General features: G+C 42.3%; 1 long non-coding RNA gene across 1 annotated transcript; it reads left to right on the top strand.

Annotated features, from left to right (window-relative positions):
- Positions 1 to 3,490: 3,490 nt before the first annotated feature.
- On the top strand, positions 3,491 to 4,338 carry LOC133462546 (uncharacterized). The gene is made up of 2 exons (XR_009784257.1): positions 3,491 to 3,979; positions 4,142 to 4,338. It is a non-coding gene; the product is annotated as an uncharacterized LOC133462546 (long non-coding RNA).
- The last annotated feature ends 1,849 nt before the right edge of the window (positions 4,339 to 6,187 follow it).

Raw genomic sequence — 6,187 nt, 5'->3', positions numbered from 1 at the left:
AAATTATTCTCGACATTTCGACTTTTTTCTCGACATTTCGACTTTTTTCTCAACATATCGACTTTTTTCTCAAAATTGTACTTCAAAATTATTCTCGACATTTCGACTTTTTTCTCGACATTTCGACTTTTTTCTCGATATTTCGACTTTTTTCTTGACATTTCAACTTTTTTCTCGACATTTTGACTTTTTTCTCAACATTTCAACTTTTTTCTCGAAGTGCATAATGAAAAAAAAATCTTCCTCCCCTAAAATATCATTTTTATTTTTCTCCTGCCTGGCCCTAATACTCTTCCGTAGAATCAAAACCCCTCGACCTGAAACACTTTCTTTTTTCATTTCACAAATCATCACAAAGCAATTTAATGTCACTAGAGTGCAACCTTCGCCAATCTCGTCTTTCGAAAGAACATTTGTTGTTGGCAGAAAAAAGTAATTTCCCATTAGTTTCTTCAAAGATGAAAACATAAAACTGGCTTCTGGTTGTGTTTCTCAACCTGGACGGGGAACCCTGATCCCGGTCCAATAAGGCGACACCTCGGCTGACGTGTTCTGTGTAACCAGCTGTGGACGTGGACGTGCAAACACACACCCGGCGGACAATAAGTCTGTGGACCAAGAAAACAGAGTCGGCCGAGTGTTTGCGTTGAGGAGTGTGTGTCCAGGACAACCGGGGCCCCACGTGGCCCGACCTGCGTCAGAGCTGCTCATAACCCGGCGTGCCACAACACCCCCACCTTTATTTGTCAGAATCCGTGTTTGATTTATGGTTAATGTTACACGGGGGGGGGGAAACCCGACACACCTTCACCTGGGGCTCGACTCCGAGGAGGAACTCGAGTGTGGAGAAGGGGGATTTTTGGATTACTGCCTCCTCTGTGATCTCTTTGAGCCGCTCGCCGTCAAGCATCAAGACACATGACCAATGCCACCCTGCTTGTCAGAGAATTAAGAAATACTGAAAACCTTTATTTTTTTTATTTATTTATTTATTTATTTTTTCACATGTCAACAATACATACATCTTTACCGCATAGTTACTTCACTGCAAAATCACAAAGTCTTACCAGGAATATTTGTCTTATTTCTAGTTAAAATGTCTAATTTTTAAGTCAAAAAATCTCATTACACTTAAAACAAGAGTCATTACCAGAAAAATAACTTGTTATTTGACAATTTTCACCTGTTTCAAGTAAATTTTCACTTGAAATAAGTAGAAAAATCTGCCAGTGGGACAAGATTTATCTTCTTATTACAAGCAAAAAAATCTTGTTCCACTGGCAGATTTTTCCACTTATTTTAAGTGAAAATCTACTTGAAACAGGTGAAAATTGTTGTTTTTTCCAGTGATGAGTCTTGTTTTAATTGTAATGAGATTTTTTTTGACTAAAAATGAGACATTTGAACTAAAAATAAGACAAATATTCTTGTCAAGATTTTGAGTTTTTGCAGTGTTGTTTCAACACAATGCTCCAATTTGTTTTTTTTTTCCATTCACAAAACATGTTACAACAGAACACATGAACATGGGGTGTTTTCTATTATAGTAATACAAGAAAATAGATACTTAAACAAATCTTGTTTAAAAGAGGTAGAACAAAAGAAAATTCAACAAGAGCAGGGCGTTTTCAGGAAAATATACATTTTCCGTTGCTCCCAGATGTCTTTGAATTTAGATTGCTGCAGCCTCATTGAGAAAGTAATTCTTTCCATCACGAATATGTGGATGTCTGGCTTAAGCCATTTCTTTGTTATTGCTTTTCTTGCAGCTAAAGCTCAGTATTCCAAATAAGTGTTTAGTTTCAGAACTTACAGCGGTTGAACGTATAAGCCCAAGGAAGAGTTCGTCCCAATTAAATGCAATGTCCTCCCCAAATATAATCACTAGTTTTGTGTGAATGTTACGCCAGAAAAGGTTTATTTTTGGACATTTAGGCCCAAAACAGGTGGGAATGATTGGCTTCCTGTGAATGACACGTCCTCCAGCAACTGTAAGAACCAGAATAGTGACCATGTTGAGCTGGTGTGACAAAATATCTAATACTAAGACACTTCCAGCCAAATGATCATGTATTTGAGCTTTTGATCCTCCACTGAAATTCACAGGATTTTTCCCAGGTATCTTCTGCAAGACAGCTTTTGAAAACCACTGAAAACCTTTCAAGGAAAATCAAAAACGCTGCAAGTCCTGCAGGAACTCCTCCAGTTTCTATCTGTTCATCTGTTTAAAACTTCGACTGAGCAAACAGTTGAAAACAAATACACGAAAAGCTTCAAGTGTAAACGTTTGCTGGTGGAGGAAAAAATTGTTTAACATCTTTTTACTATTTGTTTCCTCAAGTTTTATTGGTACAGTACGCCCAGGGGGGGAGTTTAAAGGACTGGGTTAATAGCTGCATCATGCACTTATTACGCCATGCACTTATAAGGGGCGACAGCCAACCTTTTTCTTATTTTTCAAACCTTTATTTTAAGATTTTAAACACAGTCAGAACATTGACCATGAACAAAGTCTGGCATCGAGAAAATAAGCATTGAATGAAGTCCATAGGATGTTGCATAGTAACATAAATATGACAGTAAGTTAAATTAAATTATGTTAGCAGTGTGTTTACATTTTTTGTTCCTAGTTTTTTTAGACGACATCCAATCTGCTAAACTGTCACCAGTAAACAAGTGATAATAAGTGCAGTTCACTGAATGACCACCAGGGACTCTAAAGACTCATCAATCTCCACGTTTAAATGTCTCATTCTGCAGCAGAAATAAACATGTTCGTGCAAACATCGGTTCTGGTCTGTATTTAGCTGAATTACACATCTTTACTTAGTAATCATTCTTAATTTAAAGCCTGGAAGTCTGGCCTGGAAGAATCTGTTGGTGTCACCTGTAAACTCCCTAATAACGTTTGAATTTAATATTGTCAATGTTGAAGCGTAAAATAGTAGGTATTATTTTAGCAGATGTTTGTCCGACGAAGCTATTGCTAAATTTCTAACCATAGGAGCTTAACTCCCTGGTATAATTCAGATATCCGCATGTTGAAACAAAACGTGCGTAAAATGGAAGGGAAGTCTGTAGACTCTTATCGTGAATGGAAAGATATTCTAATAGTATATAAAAAAGCCAATCGCAAAGCCAGAACAGCTTATTATTCAACGTTGATAGAGGATAACAAAAGTAACCCACGTTTTCTGTTCAGCACTGTAGCCAGGCTGACAAAGAGTCACAACTCTGTGGAGCCGTGCATTCCTGCAGCTCTCAGTAGTGAAGACTTTATGAGCTTCTTTAACAGTAAAATCACGAGAATTAGAGAAGAAATCAACCAGCCGGTTGTAGGTGTTTCTTCAGCTTTAGCGACTTCCCTGGGCTCTGACTTGACTCTAGACTGTTTTGATCCTATAGACCTCCCTGAGCTGACCTCACTCGTCAATAGAGCTAAATCAACCACTTGTATGTTCGATTATTCAAAAATGTTCTTTCTCTTTGTGAGAGGCGACCCGTGAGCGGCTGGATGATGTTGAACAAAGTTGACGAGATGGTCAGGTTTCCCCAGATTCACATTTTTTTTATTCACTCCAATGATGACAGTAACAGACAAGTAGCTTAGTACCATAGGTTCGATCAGTCCACCAGTCAGATGTAAAATGGTGCCTTTTATACTGTGCTCCCAATCACCTACACTAGACTCTTCCACTACAGAGGTAAACTTAAAATATTGTCCAATGGCTACTTTACCAAGTGACACTTTCCCCTTTACCTTTAGCTTCTAAGCTCCACTACTTCTCTGTTACTGATTTACTTCAGCCAATACCTATAAAATATATTTACAATAAATAAGAAAAAACATTAACACTTTAAGAATTCCCCCCCTTTCCTATCCGGCCACTTGGTCTCTCCCGGAACCTTTATCACCGTGCCCATGCACCCGGGGGAATCTTTTGGACGCGCACCCTGGAGCAGACACAGGACCAGACAGGTAAGTGTTAACACAAACAACTTCGTACACACACAGCATTCCCACTTATCCCACACGATATTGCACCACACATATTCATCAATACTCTGCACACGCTTCAGACTTATACTTGCAATTACACAGTCTTCTGTTGAAGCTCAACTTTGCTCTACTCTCTTGCAGGCGGAGCCGAGTGCCGAGTGCCGCCCCTGGCCGAAGGCATGCAATCACCTAATAAATAACTTCAATAAAATATACAATAAATAGAGCAAGTTCAATATCTGTATCTTCAATTAATTATCTTCAATAAACTGTGCAAATACGCAATGTGCAAATTGTACTGTGCAAGCCTTGGTAAATAAAGTGCTATCGTGACTAAAGTGCAAAGTGCCGTTATTCATGTACATTATTATTGTGCCACAGAAAATAACCCACATGTGCAAATTGTACAAGTAACGAAATGCGCTTCGTTACATTTCCTCCCCCCTCTCCCGAAGGAGAACAGTACCTTAGTCCTCAGACATCCTTGACAAACAGTCTGCCACCACATTGAACTTCCCTGACCTATACTGAACCGTGAAGTCATACGGCTGCAGGGCCAGGTACCACCCTGCAATACGCATGTTGGCATCCCTCATGCGGTGCAGCCACTGCAAAGCTCGGTGGTCAGTCTCCAACCAAAAATGTCGTCCCAGCAGATAATATCTGAGGGTGTCAATCGCCCACTTCATCGCCAAGCACTCCTTCTCCACCGTCGAGTATCTTGTCTCCCTGTCCAACAGTTTCCGACTCAAGAACACCACCGGTCTGCTCTCTCCCTCCACCTCCTGCAGCAGCACCGCTCCCAGGCCGACTCCAGAAGCATCTGTCTGCAGGGTAAAAGGCTTGTTGAAATCCGGACTGTGGAGCACTGAGTAAGCACAGACGGCATCCTTGAGGTCTTGGAAGGCTCTGCCACACTCCTCTGTCCATCGCACTTTGTTGGGTGCTGCGGCTTTGGTCAGGTCATTCAATGCCATTGACCTGTCAGCAAAGTGAGGCACAAACTTCCTGTACCAACCGACCAGGCCCAAGAAACTTTTAACCTTCCTCTTCGTGGTGGGGACCGGGAAAGAATGGATGGCCTCAACCTTCCCCAGTTGTGGCTTGATCTTCCCAAACCCAATGATGTAACCAAGGTAAGCTACTTCCCTCTGTGCCACAGCACACTTGCGAGGGTTAATTGTCAGGCCAGCTGCTTGGATTCTCTGTAGGACTTGTTGTAGGTGGAACCTGTGCTCCTCCCAAGACTGGCTGAAAACCACCACGTCATCCAAATACGCTGCCGAAAAGTCACCAACATCCCTCAGCACGTGGTCCATCAGTCTTTGGAATGTGGCTGGTGCCCCCTGGAGCCCAAATGGCATGACCCTGAACTGATACATCCCAAAAGGCGTCCTGAAAGCGGTCAGTTCCCTAGCCTCTGGTGCCAAGGCTAGCTGCCAGTAGCCTTTGCTCAGGTCCAGCGTGGTGATGTACTGAGCTCTGCCCACTCTCTCCACCAGATCGTCAATTCGGGGCATGGGGTAGGGATCAAAATTAGAAACTGTATTCAGGTATCTGAAGTCAATGCAGAATCTAAGAGAACCATCTTTCTTTGGCACGAGCACAATAGGACTACACCACTCACTACAGGAAACCTCGATTATCCCCAGCTCCAACATCAGCTTGATCTCTTTTTGCAGAACAGGAATCAATCGCTCCGGGATCCTGTAGCTCTTCTGCCGCACTGGAACATTTTCCATCAGCCGTATGTTGTGCTGGACCAACGAGGTGAACCCTGGTGTCTCCTTAAAAAGTTCTGGGTTCAGTAGTGGCCTGACCTCTGCCTGCTGAGTAGGAGACAGATGCGACACATCAACCTCCAGGGGTTCTGCTGCAGTGGTGTTTGTCGGAAAAAAATTCTCATTTGTGTCCTCATCCTGAACAGCCCGCACAAACAATTGTTGGATCACAGGCTCCGGCCGACCCTGGAACTCTTTAAGCAGGTTAACATGATAGTTCTGGTACTTTTTCCGCTTTTCTGGCATATACAGTTCATAAGTGACCTTACCCACTTGTTTGGAGACTTCATATGGCCCATGCCATTTTGTCAGCAACTTGCTGTCACTGGTTGGCAACAGTAACAGCACCTTTTGGCCAGGCTTGAAGACCCTCTCTCTGGCCTTCCGATCATACCAGACCTTCTGG

This window comes from Cololabis saira, chromosome 16 (genome assembly GCF_033807715.1).
Source record: "Cololabis saira isolate AMF1-May2022 chromosome 16, fColSai1.1, whole genome shotgun sequence".
NCBI classification, from domain to species: Eukaryota; Metazoa; Chordata; class Actinopteri; order Beloniformes; family Belonidae; genus Cololabis; species Cololabis saira.
This window is presented reverse-complemented; position numbering and strand designations above follow the sequence as displayed.